This window comes from Musa acuminata, chromosome BXJ3-4 (assembly GCF_036884655.1).
Source record: "Musa acuminata AAA Group cultivar baxijiao chromosome BXJ3-4, Cavendish_Baxijiao_AAA, whole genome shotgun sequence".
NCBI classification, from domain to species: Eukaryota; Viridiplantae; Streptophyta; class Magnoliopsida; order Zingiberales; family Musaceae; genus Musa; species Musa acuminata.
In genome coordinates this window covers 18,755,134-18,771,636 of record NC_088352.1, presented here as the reverse complement: position 1 = coordinate 18,771,636, position 16,503 = coordinate 18,755,134, and the positions used below count along the sequence as shown (strand labels likewise).

Below are 16,503 nucleotides of genomic sequence, written 5' to 3'. Positions count from 1 at the left end.
GCCTTTGAGGCGCGAATGGATGATAAGATTCGGACGCTCTTTCCCAAACTCAGATTGGGCCGACCACTAAGCCGGAAGAAATCACATCAAGGAGAGAGCTTTGCCCAATCACACCAAACCCGAAGATATGACTTCCAAGAGAGGGAAAGCTCTATGACTGACCCCAACTATCCATGCATGAGAGTGGACTTCCCTAGATGGGAAGAACGAGACCCGATTGGTTGGATCTCGCGCGCGGAGCGATATTTTTGGTACCACAAAACTGCAGATGCATTAATGGTGAAATTTGCAGCTATACATCTTGAAGGGGATGCTATACAGTGGTTTGACTGGTTTAAACATACTTATGGAGTCCTTTCATGGCAACAATTCAAAGAAGGACTGCTGATACGCTTCAGACCAACCGATTACGAGAATATTGACAGACAACTAGCAAAGATCTGACAAACCTCCACCATTCAGGAGTACCAAACCAGGTTTGAAAGGTTATCCAATCAAACTCATGATTGGTCTCAAAAACAGCTATTGAGGACCTTCATTGAGGGCTTGAAGCCGGAGATCCGAGGAAAAGTTAAAGCGCGACAACCGTATACGCTTATGGCAGCCATCTCTTTCGCATGACATCAAGAGGAGCAATTGAACCATGAAGCTCGGAGGACTAGGGTCGCTCCTCAACCAGTAATATTGAAACCCTCAACACCCCATACTATTGACCAAGTCCCTACACCAAAGAGGTTAACAAGAGAAGAGCTTCGGGAGCGATATGCGAAGGGGTTATGTTGGCATTGTGACGAGTCGTAGAGTCATGAGCATCGCTGTAGTAAAGGAGGACTTTTTATGATTGAACCAATAGAAGAAGAGGTCATTGAACATCCAAAAGAGAGCCTTGAACATCAAGAAGAAGATGTAGAAGAAGAGCCACAACCGACCGAAGTTACGATACATACACTAGCTGGCTACTCAAACCCGCAAACGATGAAAGTTGGAGGCCTTCTCAAACAACAATCGATCACTGTTCTCATCGACACGGGCAGCACAAATAACTTCCTAAACAGTAAGGTTGCTGTCCATATGAACTTACCTATTGAGAATTGCAGCAGGTTTGTCGTTAAGGTCGCCAACGGATGGATTTTGAAGTGTGATCATAGGTGCCCGCAGGTGAAACTGTTGCTACAGGACCAAGAGATAATTGCAGATTTCTTCCTCCTCCCTCTTGATGATCATGAGGTCATACTCAGAATTAAATGGTTGATGACATTAGGTGATATTTCTTGGAATTTTATGCAACTAATTATAAAATTTTACAGTAAGGAGAAACAGGTGATACTGCATGGGAAACGTGAGGGTGACGTAACGATGATTTGCACACAACAAATGGATAAGGTTTTGCATAAAGCATGCAGGGGCTTTTTGGTACAACTTGAGTAGCAAATTAAAAGAGAGCCAATAGAATTTGAAGATCCAAATCTACTTCCTTTGCTTGCTGAATTTTCAGATATAATTGACGAACCGCGCAACCTACCTCTTACCCGCCGGCATGATTATTATATAACGATTCTTCCAGGCAAACCTCCAGCAAATGCTCAGCCATATCAGTATCCACATCTCCATAAAGATGAAATAGAATGGATTGTAAAAGAGATGCTCGAAACAGGAGTTATTCGGCCATGTTGCAGCCCCTACTCTTCACCGGTGCTCCCCATACGAAAGAAGGATGGATGGAACATGGCGATTATGTGTTGACTACCGAGCTCTCAATGGTATAACCATCAAGGATAAATACCCTATTCCAGTAGTAGATGAATTGCTAGATGAAAGGGAGCACAAATCTTCACAAAGCTGGACCTTCGACCGGGTATCATCAAATACGAGTATGCGAAGAAGACATACCGAAAACCACCTTTTGAACACACAACAACCACTATGAATTTTTGCTTTCTTCAAAAGAAGGTGGAATATCTTGGGCATATCATATCAGAGGAAGGTGTGGCAGTAGACCCCTTCAAAATTGGAGCAATGCAAAACTGGCCAACCCCGAGGAACATAAAATTGCTACATGGCTTTCTAGGTTTAACATGCTACTACTACAAGTTCGTGAAAAACTATGGAGAGATCAGCGCACCACTTACTTCCTTACTGAAAAAAGATATCTTCTAATGGTCGGACAGAGCCTCCGTTGCCTTCGACAAACTTAAAGCAGCTATGACGACGACGCCGGTGCTAACACTACCAGATTTCCACCGACCCTTCATTATTGAGGCCGACGCATCTGGAGTCGGAATTGGAGCCATTCTCATGCAAGATGGTCGACCACTCACATACACTAGTAAGGCATTATCTCCCTCCCATCAAAATAAGTCAACATATGATAAGGAGATGCTCACCATTGTGCGCGCAGCAACGAGGTGGAGACCCTACTTGATTGGTCGACGATTTCAAATTAAAACCAATCATAAAAGCCTCAAGTACTTTTTGGAGCGAAAGATAACATCCCCTGAGCAGCAAAAATGGGTAACAAAACTTCTTGGATTTGATTATGAAATAACTTACAAAAAGGGGAAAGAGAATGTATTTGTAGATGCGCTTTCGCAGCTACCCGAGCAAGTTGAAGTTTCGGTCGTTTCACTTCCGACTAGCGACTTCCTTGAGGATATTAAGATGGAATGACAGGAAGATTCAGAGACTAGTAAGATTATAAAAAAATTGGAGGAAGCACCAAGCCCCATGGCTCATTACAATTGAGACTCAAAAGAATTACACTATAAGGGACGAATTGTGCTTACGATAAATTCTACTTGCATCTTCACGAGCAGATTTTGGACAAAGTTATTCTATATCCAGGGTACTAAATTGAAAAGGGGTATGGCATATCACCCACAAACCGACGGTCAGACAGAAGTTGTAAATAGGTGCTTGGAGACAGCCCAAAGCCGCCCACCAAATATGACTACCCAAGGAGAAATTAAGACTCAACCAAGTGCCATTATTGATCGACGGATTATGACTCGACGACGACGATCCACTACAGAATTGCTAATACAGTGGGCAAACCTACTAACAGAAGATGCCACTTGGGAGAACTATGATGACTTGAAGATCAAATTCCCAAAATTCATGAATCGTCAGCCTCGAGGACAAGGCTGATTTGAAGAGGACGGGTTTGTTAGGACTCTAACTTGGAGAGTCCTAATTGAGATGGACATTCATGTAAAACCTACCTAAGCCGACCCCTATTAAAGAGGTGAAGTGGTCGGCTAGGGTTAGGAGGTTATTTCTTAAAGAAGAATAAGGAGTTGTAAAGGAATAGGAGTCTTGAGTAGGAGTCCTATTAAGAGTTGGTTAGAAATAGGAGTCTTGAATAGGAGTCCTAAGTAGGAGTCTTATTAGGAGTTAGGGTTTAGAAGCCCTATAAATAATCATGTAATCCATCTCTTTTCATAAGAAATAGATGAATCTTTTCTGCGGCCTTTGAGCAGCAACTTGGAGGGAGGAACCCCTATAGAGTTCCAAGGAGGCCGATCCCCGAAAGAGATCAACCCCAAGTTTAGAATCTACAAAGGTTCTAACATGGTCCTAGCGTGAAGGAGGAACCAAAGCGAAAGGGCCATAAGTCATTCAAATATGATGTGGGAAGGAGAATCTTCATATAGATGGTAGACATATGCTTGATTTTGGGGTCTATTAGTTGATTTTGGGGAGATGATTATCTATTAGTTGGTGGAGAATGGAAGTAAAAAAAGGTAGATGTGGGGAGATGATTCCAAGAAAGTTACTAAAAATATGCTTGATTTTGGGGTCTACATGAAATTATCCTATCGTTAGGCACCACTCGACGACAACAAGCCCATAGGGTTGGGTTGCCAAACCCAAAAAGTCGTTGACTACAAACGTAAATCCTTCGAATCCTTTCAGGTAGCAAAGGGTGAAAAAGAGAAACTAATATAGAATCGTTCTAACTGTTAACATCAAGGAAATAAGTAACAAACACAAAACTATGCATTCCTCCTACATTCACTAAGGTTAGCCTTTTGCTGATAGGTAGATTATCAATCCACGGGTCAATTTAGATATTTGTCAACTTGTCATCCCCTATGATTTTATGGAAACTAGTTCTTATGCCGGACCAAGAAGAGACTTAGTGAAATGGTCGACCCAAGGGTGAAGATCACCGTATATGGCTTTAAGAATATAAACCCATAAAGAACTAAAATCATCAAGAATCAAGAGAAATAATTCCCTAAGAAATTCCTGACAATGTGGGTCATATGTTTCAGAATTGAATATGAGATGTTGTAATTAAAAAGAAGAAGAGTGTGGATATAGTTAGTCATAGAGTTAATAACCGCTTGGGAGATTAGACCTTTATACCACCCCTGAATTTTAGAAAGTACTTTGTCTACAAAACAACTCTAACCGCTAGAAAAGAGACGACCCAATGTTAGAAAAGCTCCAAGGTATTTTATGGGCCAAGCACCTTCCTTGATACATAAAGCATTATAAATTAAGTGTTTAGTAGAGGGGGGACAGTGTTTAGCAAAGTATTTGTTGGATATTTTAAGGTTAATTATATGGTTTGTGAGATTCTACAAGATGCTAAGAATCTTAAGAATGTTTGCAAGTGGCATGAAATCCCAAAAGCAGATCATCCGCAATAGCATATGGGAGACCCTAATGCCCTTAAGGTTGAAGGGGGATATAAGCTTATGATTTACATAGGAGGAAATTAGAGAAAAAGAATCTGTCAAGCCAATATAAATAGGTATAGTGATAGAGGGTTACCTTGCCTAATTCTTGTGCTTTCCTTGAAACAGTTGGAGGAGGAACCATTTAGAATGACAAAAAAAAGAGATACAAGATTGGATCCAATCCACAAATCTTGCAAGAAAGTTCACAAGCAAAAGGTAACTTTGAATGGCATCCCAAAACAATAAATCAAAAGCTCTCTTGATAGGACCCTAGTAGGGTTGGGTCCTACTCAATCAAGAAGTAATTAATAAAATCTTGTGAGATTATAATAAACCCTACCTAGTCACCTCTATCCTATAAAGAAGAGTTGCTAGGGTTTATATTTGGGCCTTTGGGCTTCCTAGCCGTCGCCCCTTTTATTGGGTGGTTGGTTAGGGTTGAGGGCAAAAGGGATAACTCACTTAGGAAGCAGCCCCTAAGGCTAGGGTTAGGAGGTTATTTCTTAGAGAAGCATTAGGAGTTAAAAAGGAATATGAGTCTTGAGTAGGAGTCCTATTAGGAGTTGGTTAAAAGTCTTATTAGGAGTTAGGGTTTAGAAGCCCTATAAATAGTCATGTATTCATTTTTTTTTTTAAGCAAATAGATTAATCTTTTCTGTAGCCTTTGAGCAGCAATTTGGAGGAAGAAACCCCTATAGAGTTCCAAGGAGGCTGATCCCCTAAAGAGATCAACCTCAAGCTTAGAATCTACAAAGGTTCTACCATCTGGTATCAAAGCAGCGATCTTGTTGCGTTTGCTACCATCCCTGCCGCCCACCACCAGCAAAGCAATTTCCATAATTGCTCTTGACGTCGCCATCTCCATCTTCATCTTCTATCGTAAATCAAATCATTCTATTGTCGTCACCTCCAATTGCATCAGAGATTTGGTATTCTCTTATCACTAATACCTTTTGCTGCTGTAATTTTCCATTCAAAATACCAAGAAGATGTCTTCTTATCTATCCCGTGCTGTGAATTCCTTTCGTCGTAAAAGTTATCATCTTTACGAATAAAGGATTGCTGTAGAAAATTTCAGTCGCATATTATTGCGTTAACCGATCTATTTGCAATTTTTTTTGAACAAAATTTCTTATACACTTCATAGATCATCTTGGCTTCCATCTAAGATTGATCTATTAAAGAATTCATCTCTAAAAACGTTCTTACATTGCTGTAAATTTCATCGCAAACTATTGAAATTTTTCGACAAGAATTCTGCTATCGTAACTTGCACCAATTTTCTTACTATTATACTACCAAAATTTTATTGATTAAATTGGTCATCTTTGCTATTATATAAACCGAGATTTTGCTTTCAAATTTTCTCCTCAAATCTCATGATTTTTTCTAAAATTTTCATCGAGAAATCGTTGTTTCTTCGACGACAATTCTGCTCATACAAGACAACACCTTTCTGCAGCAACTTCCACCGATTTCTATCAAACCTTTGTTGCCATCTACCACAGATCTAAAACTTCTTTCCTAACCTTCATACACTACCATCACAGCCCTAAAACTCTACTAAACCATACCCTCAAACTGCACCCAAAACAACCACAAAACAAGCCTAAACCGTAGCCTACATCCACCAATCCACCAACCCCTTCAACCTCAACCTATACATGCCTTTAACCCGACAACAAAAGAGAGATATTAACATTATAGATTTGGAGGCATATACTATGGGATCGAATGATGCAATCAATCCTAAATTTGAAGCCTTCGAGGCGCGAATGGAGGATAATATTCAAATTCTCTTTACCAAACTTAGTTTGGGCCATCCACCAAGCCCGAAGAAATCACATCAAGGAGAGAGCTCTAACCAATCACACCAAGCCCGAAGGGATGACTTCCAAGAGAGGGGAGGCTCTATGATCGATCACTACCATCCACGCATGAGGGTGGACTTCCCTAGATGGGAAGAAGGAGACCCAATTAGTTGAATCTCACGCGGGGAGCGATATTTTCGATACCACAAAACCACGGACGCATCTGTAGTGGAAATTACGGCTATACATATTGAAGGGGATGTCATACAGTGGTTTGACTGCTTTAAAGACACTCATGGAGTCCTCTCATGGCGACAATTCAAAGAAGGAATGATGATCCGCTTCCGATGAACCGATTACGAGAACATTGACGGACAACTAGCAAAGATCCAACAAACCTCCACCATTCAGGAGAACTAAACCAGGTTTGAAAGGTTATCTAATAAAACTCGTGATTAGTCTAAAAAACAGCTATTTATGAACCTTCATTGAGGGCTTGAAGCCAAAGATCCGAGAGAAGTTAAAGCGCGACAACCGTACACACTTATGACAGCCATCTCTTTCGCATGACTTCAAGAGGAGCGATTGAACCATGAAGCCCAAAGGACTAGAGTCACTCCCCGACCAGCAATATCGAAGCCCTCAGACCCCCTACTATTAGTCGAGCCCCTACACCAAAAAGGTTGACAAGAAAAGAGCTTTGGGAGTGATCTACGAAGGGGTTATATTGGCATTGCGATGAGCTGTGGAGCCGCGAGCATTGCTGTAAAAAAGGGGGACTTCTTGTGATTGAACCAATAGAAGAAGAGGTCATTGAACATTCAGAAGAGAGCCTTGAACATGAAGAAGATGTAGAAAAAGAGCCACAACCGACCGACTTTATGGTATATGCACTAGCCAGCTATTCAAACCCCCAAATAATGAAAGTTGGAGGCCTTCTAAAACAACAACCAATCACTGTTCTCATCAACACGGGCAGCACTAATAACTTCATAAACAGTAAGGTTGCTACTCAGATGACACTCCACATCGAAGGTTGCAGCAAGTTCGACGTAAAGGTCACCGACGGAAGAATACTAAAGTGTGACCAAAGATGTTCGCAGGTGAAACTATTATTGTAAGACAAAGAAATTACCATCGACTTCTTCCTCCTACCAATTGATGACTATGAGGTCGTGCTTGGTATAGAATAACTGATGATGCTAGGTGATATCTCTTGGAACTTTTCCAAATTAATTATGAAATTCTACTGCAAAGCAAATAGATCATCCTACGCGTGAAGTGCGGAAGCAACGTAACCACTGTTTCGACCCAACGAATCGAGAAAGTTTTACACAAGGTAAATGGTGGATTTTTTATGCATCTCCAATAGCAACTAGAGAGGAAGAAAATAGAAATTAAAGATCAAAATCTTGCCCAATTACTTGTTGAATTTGTCGACATTTTTGCTGAGCCACGCGGTCTTCCTCCTACTCGGCAACATGACCATCGAATTCCAATCGTTCCGGGCAAGCTACCAGTGAACACTCGGTCGTACCAATATCCTCACCTCCAGAAGGATGAAATTGAAAAGATCGTAAAAAAGATGGTTAAACCAGGGGTGATTCGGTCAAGTTGTAGCCCCTATTCCTTGCCGGTGCTAGTACTGCCAGATTTCAACCGACCCTTCATCATTAAGACAGACGCATCTGGAGTTGGAATTGGAGTCATTCTTATGCAAGATGGTCGACCACTCGCATACACCGACAAGGCATTATCTCCGTCTCATCAAAATATGTCAATATATGATAAGGAGATGCTCGCTATTGTGCATGTAGTAACAAGGTGAAGACCTTACTTGATCGGCCGACGATTTTAAATTAAAACCGACCATAGAAGCCTCAAGTACTTTTTGGAACAAAAGATATCATCCCTTAAGCAGCAAAAATGGGTAACCAAACTTCTTGGATTTGATTATGAAATTATTTACAAAAAAGGGAAAGAAAACGTTGTTGCAGATGCAATCTCACGGCTACTTGAGCAAGCTAAGTCTTCAATCATCTCCCTTCCTACCACCAGCTTCCTCGAGGACATTAGGAAAGAATGGAAGAAGGATTCAGAGATCAGTAACATCATAAAAAAATTGGAGGATCCAAGTGCAATAGCCCACTACACTTGGGATTCGATGGATCTACGCTACAAAGGTCGCATTGTCCTTATACCTGACTCCCCTTGCATCAAAATCATCCTGCCTGAAATGCATTCCACACCTTCAACATGGCACTTCGGATTCCTAAGAACCAACAAAAGAGTGAAGCAAAATTTTTATTGGAGAGTGATGAAAAAAATTATTGTTGAATATGTGGCACAATGTAATGTATGTCAACAGCATAAGGGGGAAACCGTGGCAAGTCTAGGGAAGCTACAACCACTACTCATACCGGACTCGATGTGGACTGGCATCTTCATGGACTTCATCGAAGGGCTTCCACCTTCTAAAGGTAAAAACATAATTCTCGTGGTGGTTGATCGACTTACGAAATATGCTCATTTTTGTGTTGTGTAAAATCCCTACACTACTGCTAGTATTGCCTAGATTTTCATAGAAAATATTGTTAAACTACATGGGATGCCAAGGTCCATTGTAAGTGATCGTGACAGGATCTTTACCAGCAAATTTTGGACTGAGTTATTTAAGTCACAAGGCACCAAACTCAAGATGAGCATAGCGTATCATCCACAAACTGACAAGCAAACAGAGATAGTAAACAAGTGTTCAGAGACGTACCTTTGGTGTTTCGCCAGCAACTGGCCAAAGGAGTGGGCAAAATGGCTTCCCTAGGCTGAATGGTGGTATATACTACATATCATTCATCTACAAAATGTGCCCCTTATGAAGCACTGTATGATCGACCGGCCCTTGTGATTCCAAAGTATGTAATTGGCTCGGCCAAGGTAGATCAGGTTAACCAAGAATTGATTGATAGAGACAAACTCCTGCAATTGTTAAAGGATAATCTCTACTGATCAAGCCAGAATGAAGTAGCAAGCTGACACATGACGAAGCGAAAGAGAATTTTCTATAGGAGATTGGGTTTATCTTCGCCTACAGCCATACAAGCAACTCTCCATCAATACTCGAGCCTCCATGAAGCTATCCCCACATTTTTATAGGCCCTATCAGATCACAAAGCGTATTGGAGTCATGGCGTACAGACTTAAATTGCCTGAGGATGTCAAAATTCACCCTATCTTTCACGTGTCAAGACTGAAGCCCAAGTTGGGATAACAAGAGTCATCCTAGATCCAACTGCCCAATACCACTGAGGATGGAGTTATTCAAGCCCAACCACAAGCCATCCTCGACCGTAGGATCGTGATACATCGTCGACGTACCTCTACTAAAGTACTTGTGCATTGGAATAATTTACCACTTGAAGATGCCATATGAGAATCATATGAGGAGCTGAAGACCCGGTTCCCTGAGTTTATGGAATCTCAATCTTGAGGACAAGGTTGATTTGGAGAGGGCGGGCTTGATAGGACTCTAGTCAGGTTGGGTCCTACTCAACCAAAAAGTAGCTAATAAAACCCTGTGAGATTATAATAAACCTCACCTAGCCACCTCTATCCTATAAAGAAGAGTGGCCAGGGTTTATATTTGAGCCTTTGGGCTTCCTAGCCATCGCCCCTTTTATTGGGCTAGTTGGTTAGGGTTGAGGGCAAAAGGGGTAACTCACATAGGAAGCAGCCCCTAGGGCTAAGGTTAGAAGGTTATTTCTTAGAGAATCATTAGGAGTTGTAAAGGAATAGGAATCTTGAGTATGAGTCTCATTAGGAGTTGGTTAGAAGTCCTAATGAGAGTTAGGGTTTAGAAGCCCTATAAATAGTCATGTATTCATTCTCTTTTCTTAAGCAATAGATGAAGTTTTTCTACGGCCTTTAAACAGTAATTTGGAGAAAAGAACTCCTATAGAATTCCAAGAAGATCGATCCCTTAAAAAGATCAACCTCAAGCTTAGAATCTGCAAGGGTTCTATCATCTCTCAATGTTTAGTTTAAGGAGGATAAGAAGGTTCTTTCTTTTTGATTTAGACATGATATATACTAACTCGTAGCTATAAAGATGTTGTCCTGTATATTACAACTTGAACGAACATGGACTGCTTAGGACTGACTAGGTGATGAAGAAAAGGCTCGAGTCTATTGGCAAGGAATATTGATAGAAGTTTATAAATAACGTTGCAAAGAGCTATAGGACAAAATTCTTTAATATGAGAAGGGTTATCTTTTTTAGAGATGAAAACCATATGGGTTTTCTACCAGCTCAAGGGCAGGGAGTTAGATGTGTGAAAAGAAGAGAAGGACTCAAGCGTGGCTGTCTTGAGGACAAGAAAGGTTTGAAGAATTCTATATCATATCCGTTGCCCAAGCCCATTTGAAGGAGGACAACCGTGAATTTTCTCTAAAGAGAATTCCTTATATAAGCTTTGATGGGATGAAGAGGGCAGTGTAGGGTGGGGGGCAATATGTCTAAAGGAATTTGTGGCGCACAGATCCCAATCAGACTACGAGGAATTTGTGGAAGACCAAAGGTTAAAGTACCATTGTGCAAAGGAGTGAAGTATTTGTTCTGAATTGTTGAGAGAGCTGATGTTATCATCAATGATTCAAGAAATCTGATTCTTGATATGTCTAAAAGAAGTCATTCAGTGAAAGAATTTGATGTTTTTGTTTTCAAATTAAGCCATTGAACTTGGCGAGACCACCATTTAAGGTGAAGTTGTCTATTTAGGATCATAGATTTATGATAAAGAGATTGAAGTCTGAGCCTCTGAGAGTCTGAGCAAGAATTGGAGGCATCTTTGTGTTCAAAATCGAATAGTTCCTTTAAGGGTACTCTTGATGGAATACTCCAGTTTGGAACTACTAAGTTGATTCCAGTTGGATAAAAAAGTACCAAGAGAAACAGGACTCTGATGGAGGGGGATTTAAGGGATGGTTCTCGTGATTTGTAAAGGCAGAATGAATGATATTATGAATCTTGCTATTCTCGATTCTGAAAGAAAGGGACGAAGGGTTTAATGCTTAACAATGCGATGACCAACCTTGGTGAGAATGGGAGAATGGTCAGAATGGGTTATAGGTAAGTGAAAAATCAAGAAATCTTTAGATAAAGAAGTCCATATTTATTTGCAAACACACAATCCAAGCAAGCATAAATTAGATTTTTTTTCCAAAACAATTGTTACACCAAGTAAAGTGATTCCTTGAAAATCCTAAATCAAGCAAACCAATATGAAATAAGAAGTCTTTAAAATATAATACAGATCCTATTAAAGAGAAAGGTCGACTATTGATTTTGTCATCTGTAGAAGAAATAATATTCATATCACCTCTCATAATCCATGAGAAGTTAGAGAGAAAGTCAATAGAAAAAAAATTATTTCATAAAGATTTATGAAAGGAGAAAAAATTATTCGAGTAAACAGCTAATAGGAGCTGGATGTTAGGATTCCTTAATCGAGTCCTTAATTTTAGGGATTTGATATTAATCTTTATTTTTTTATTTAATTTTTTATGGTAGGAGTTATTGACTTTTTCCTAATTATGCTAGGAGTCGTTTGATATAGCATATTAGGAATCGTTATTTTTATTTTTATTAAAAATCCTAATCCTAATTGGCTAAGAATTAATAATTATATAAATATGTAATACCTTTGGCTATTTTTCTTAAGCAATAAAACACAACTCAAAATCTTTGGCCAACTTGGAGGTTGATCCCCTCGAAGCGATCAAAAGGAGGTTAATCCCCTCGAAACGATCAAATCCCTATCTATTTTTTTAGATAAAGTCCTAGAGTTTTATCATCTGGTATCACCAATATCAGAGAAGTGTTTCTCGGCATTCCTAAAGTTCTTGTGGTGCTTCTTCAGTGTTCTCTCATTCTCCTCTCCGACACTACCACAGGCCCTAATGCCCACACTGCCAACAACGATTTCACCTTGAACACCAAGTAAGCAGTGCTCATGCCCTTGACCTGAAATCAAAAACAAAACTTAAGAATTACATATCTACAATTATACACAATGACTATTGACAATTGTATGAAAGCTCAATTTCAAGTACACAATGACTATTGACAATTGTATGAAAGCTCAATTTCAAGTCTTGAAGCAAAAATTGAGAGCAAGCTGTAAGAAACTCTCAATGATTTCAAAAGGAGTTTGCTTGAGAGTTTTAGCAAAATTCAACAATATAGAAGTTCGACTTCTACAAGTAAACAACCTGACCGATCTAAATTCATAGGAAGACGTTACCAAGGGCATGATAATGGCTTCTTGCATGAAAGTAGAATTTCCTAGATGAAAAGATGGAGATCCGACCAGTTGGATTTCTAGAGTAGAAATTTTATTTCGCTTTCATAAACTCCAGAAGATGCTAAAGTGGAAATAGCTTCAATCCAACTAGATAGGGATGTTATTGAATAGTATGATTAGTATAAAACCTATCATGTAGTTCCCTCATGGGAGTATTCAAGAAAGGACTTCTTATTCATTTTGGACCATGCAAATATAAGAATGTTGATGGGCAACTTACCAAGATTCGTCAAACTTCTACTATATTATAGTATCAAAGTCGATTTAAACGACTATCCAATTATGCTAAAGATTGGTCTGAAAGATAATTAGTGGGAACATTTATTGAAGGTCTTAATTCAAACATTCGTTATAAAGTTAAGGCTCGCTAACCTCGCACTATAACAGCTATAATTTCTTTTGCCTGATTGCATAAAGAAAAAATTAACATAAAAAATCATCAAACTAGGAGTGTTAATAAACAGGTGACTAGCAAGTCAACTACTCCAATCATATTCTTAATCAAAATTAATTTTAAAATACTAATCCAAAAGGAACTTAAAGAATGATCAATAAAGGGATTGTATTGGCATTGTGATGAAAAGTAGAGTAGGAACCAATTGAGGAGGAATAAAAGATTGAGGCTATGGACTCTTATCATGAAGGTACTGATAATGATGAGATTGTTAAACCTATCACATATACTGTTCATGCATTAGCTAACTACTATAATCCTCAAACTATGAAAGTTAAAGAGCTTTTGAAACATCAGTCTATTACTGTTTTAATTGATAATAGTAGTACCAACAATTTTATAGATAGCAAGGTTGCTGCGTGATTGGCCTATCGCATTGAACGCTGTGATAAGTTCGAGGTGAAGGTTGCTGATGGGTGAATTTTAATTTGTGATAGTAAGTGTTCCAAAGTGAAGCTTGTTATGCAGGTCCAAGAATTGCTCGTGGATTTCTTACTACTATTGAATAACTATGGCAAAATTAGTACTTTTTTTTATATCACTTTTAAAGAAAGATGTATTTAAGTTGACAGAAGAAGCAACTCAAGCTTCTATTTTTCTTAGGTATGTAATGACTACTACACCAGTTCTCACTAGACTAAATTTTAACAAGTTATTCGTGATTAATTATGATGCTTTTGGAGCGAGTATTGGAGTTGTACTAATGGAAGAAGGTCATCCAATCGATTATACTACTAAGGCACTTTCTCATCTCATCTAAGTTTATCTGTTTATGAGAAGGAGATGTTAGCTACTGTTTATGTAGTCAATAAGTGGAGGCCTTACTTGATTGATCGACGTGTTGTGATGCACCATAGATATCCCAACACTAAGGCACTTGTTCAATGATAATGTGCTTGTTTAATGAGCCAACTTACCAATTGAAGATGCTACTTGAAAGCCTTACAAAGCATTGGAGAAGTTTTTAAAATTCGTTGCTACTAAACCTTGAGGATAAGGCTGTCTTGGAGAGGCGAGAAATTTTAGGAGTTTCTAAAATTAAGTTAGGATTCCTTAATTTTAGGAGTGATTGATTTTAGGAATTTTATATTAATCTTTATTTTTCTATTTAGTTTTTCTTAGTTATGATAGGAGTTTTTGAGTTTTTCTTAATTATGTTAAGAATCTTTTAATATAACAATTTAGGAATCGTTATTTTTATTTTTGTTAGAAATCCTAGTCCTAGTTGGCTAAGGATTAATAACTATATAAATATTTAATATCTTTGGTTATTTTTCTAAAATAATAAAATATAACTTAAAGTGTTTGGCCAACTTGGAGGTAAATCCCCTCGAAACGATCAAAAGAAGGTTGATCCTCTCGAAACGATCAATTCCTTATCTATTTTCTTAGATAAAACCCTAGGATTTTATCAACATGAAGATATACCATCAACTTTCGATGACTAAGTTTAAGGATCGAGAAATCTCACCCACTATAGAACAATTGACACTTTGCGACAAGTACAATGCTAAGCGTTTGATATGTTGCCGAGAAGAGGAACATGCAGCAGCTAAATATTTTAGAATAGAGTGTTGGTTTCCACACATCCATGTGCCATTTAGCCTAGCCATATGTGACGCTAGACTTGATTTATATCATGCCACAAGTTTAAAGAGGGCAAGTTGGAGAAGAACTTACTGGATGGTGGGGCACGGTGGCAACAACGTGTGCAGGAGTGGACGAGGTTGAATTGTGGAGGGAGAGTGCGTAAACCAGAGCATTGATCAGGTGGGTGGATCCGGATCCGAAGACAATGAACTTTCCATCAGTCACGGCGTTCCTGACAGCTTTATGGAGGCGTATATGCCTTTCCAGCTCCAAGGAGATGAAGTTGTCGCCTGTGGTTTGGTAGCTCATACGGTGCCATCCAGAGACCAAGATTGCACTGCTTGCAGCATGCTGCTGCCAATACGGCTCCAAAAATAACGGATCACCACTGCTCATAATAATTGATAGAACAAGAGAGAAAAAAAAAACGATTAGGCCAAGGTTTTTCCTCTCTCTCTCTCTCTCTCTCTTTCTCTCTTTATGCCATCAAGATCCAACCAAAGATCAGTCAAAGTGATTTGATAATCTAATTCTATTTCTTTCCATCCTACAATGTTAGCAGCCTCATGCGTTCACTTGTCCTCCAATTAAATGCAATATTATAAAAATAATTATAATAAAAAGTGTTGTCTTCTAAAATTTTTCCTAACATATAAATGTGGCACGCCATAGTACCAATTCGTAGCTGTGCTGTTCAGGACGGAGATGATCTTTTAGATGGGCTCGAAATCATACAGAAGAAGAAGAAGAAGACCCATATCATGCATTTAAAATTAACCATGCATATTGTAAAATACTGTCACAACTACCAGCTTGATTAGTTTTCAGATGAATCTTGTAATTGGCTAAATATCACATAATACGAACGAGAGCACAACAAGTTGTATTTTAGTCTCCAAACTGCCAATTATCCTCTTTAGCAACATTATGTAAATTGAAAGAATTACCTAAGAGACAAAGAGCTGAGGATAACAAAAAGTGATGCATATATATATATATATATATATATATATATATATATATATATATATATATATATATATATATATATATATATATATATATATATATATATATATATATATATATATATATTAGTTTGGCAAGTCCCATAGTTCCACATCGGGAAAATCAGACTTGTTGTCTCGTCTTGGAACTATAAATAAGGGCCTGAGCTTTGAAGTCAGATGCACCACAGGTACCACAAGTGACACTACAAGAAAAACCTAAGTGTTTGCTTTGGTTTAAGTCCATACTCAGTTAAATAGTTTGGATTTATAGTTTGGTTTTTCTTGTTTAGTATTTTCGGATGTTTTATGGCCTAGGAACATCTTCCTAAGGCATTGTAATTGTCCCTCTTTTGCAGTAGTAATTTGCTCCTCTTTCGTCCGTGGATGTAGGTCAAAGTCAATTGATCGAACCACGTATATCTGGTGTTCTAGTGTTCTTGTCTCGCTTTTATTCTTTCCGTTTTATTGTCTTGTTGGGTTGCCAAAATTACCTTGTGGTAAATTTCCTAGGGCTAGCTCTAACAAACTGGTATCAGAGCCTGGTTCTGGGATCTTTTGGCAACAATGACAAAAACAAAGATTGTTATCGAGAAA

The 16,503-nt window shown here is 38.8% G+C and overlaps 1 pseudogene; it reads right to left on the bottom strand.

Moving 5' to 3' along the window:
• Nucleotides 1–16,503, bottom strand: part of LOC135635345 (tryptophan aminotransferase-related protein 4-like) — a 75,849-nt pseudogene that overhangs the window by 51,474 nt on the left and 7,872 nt on the right.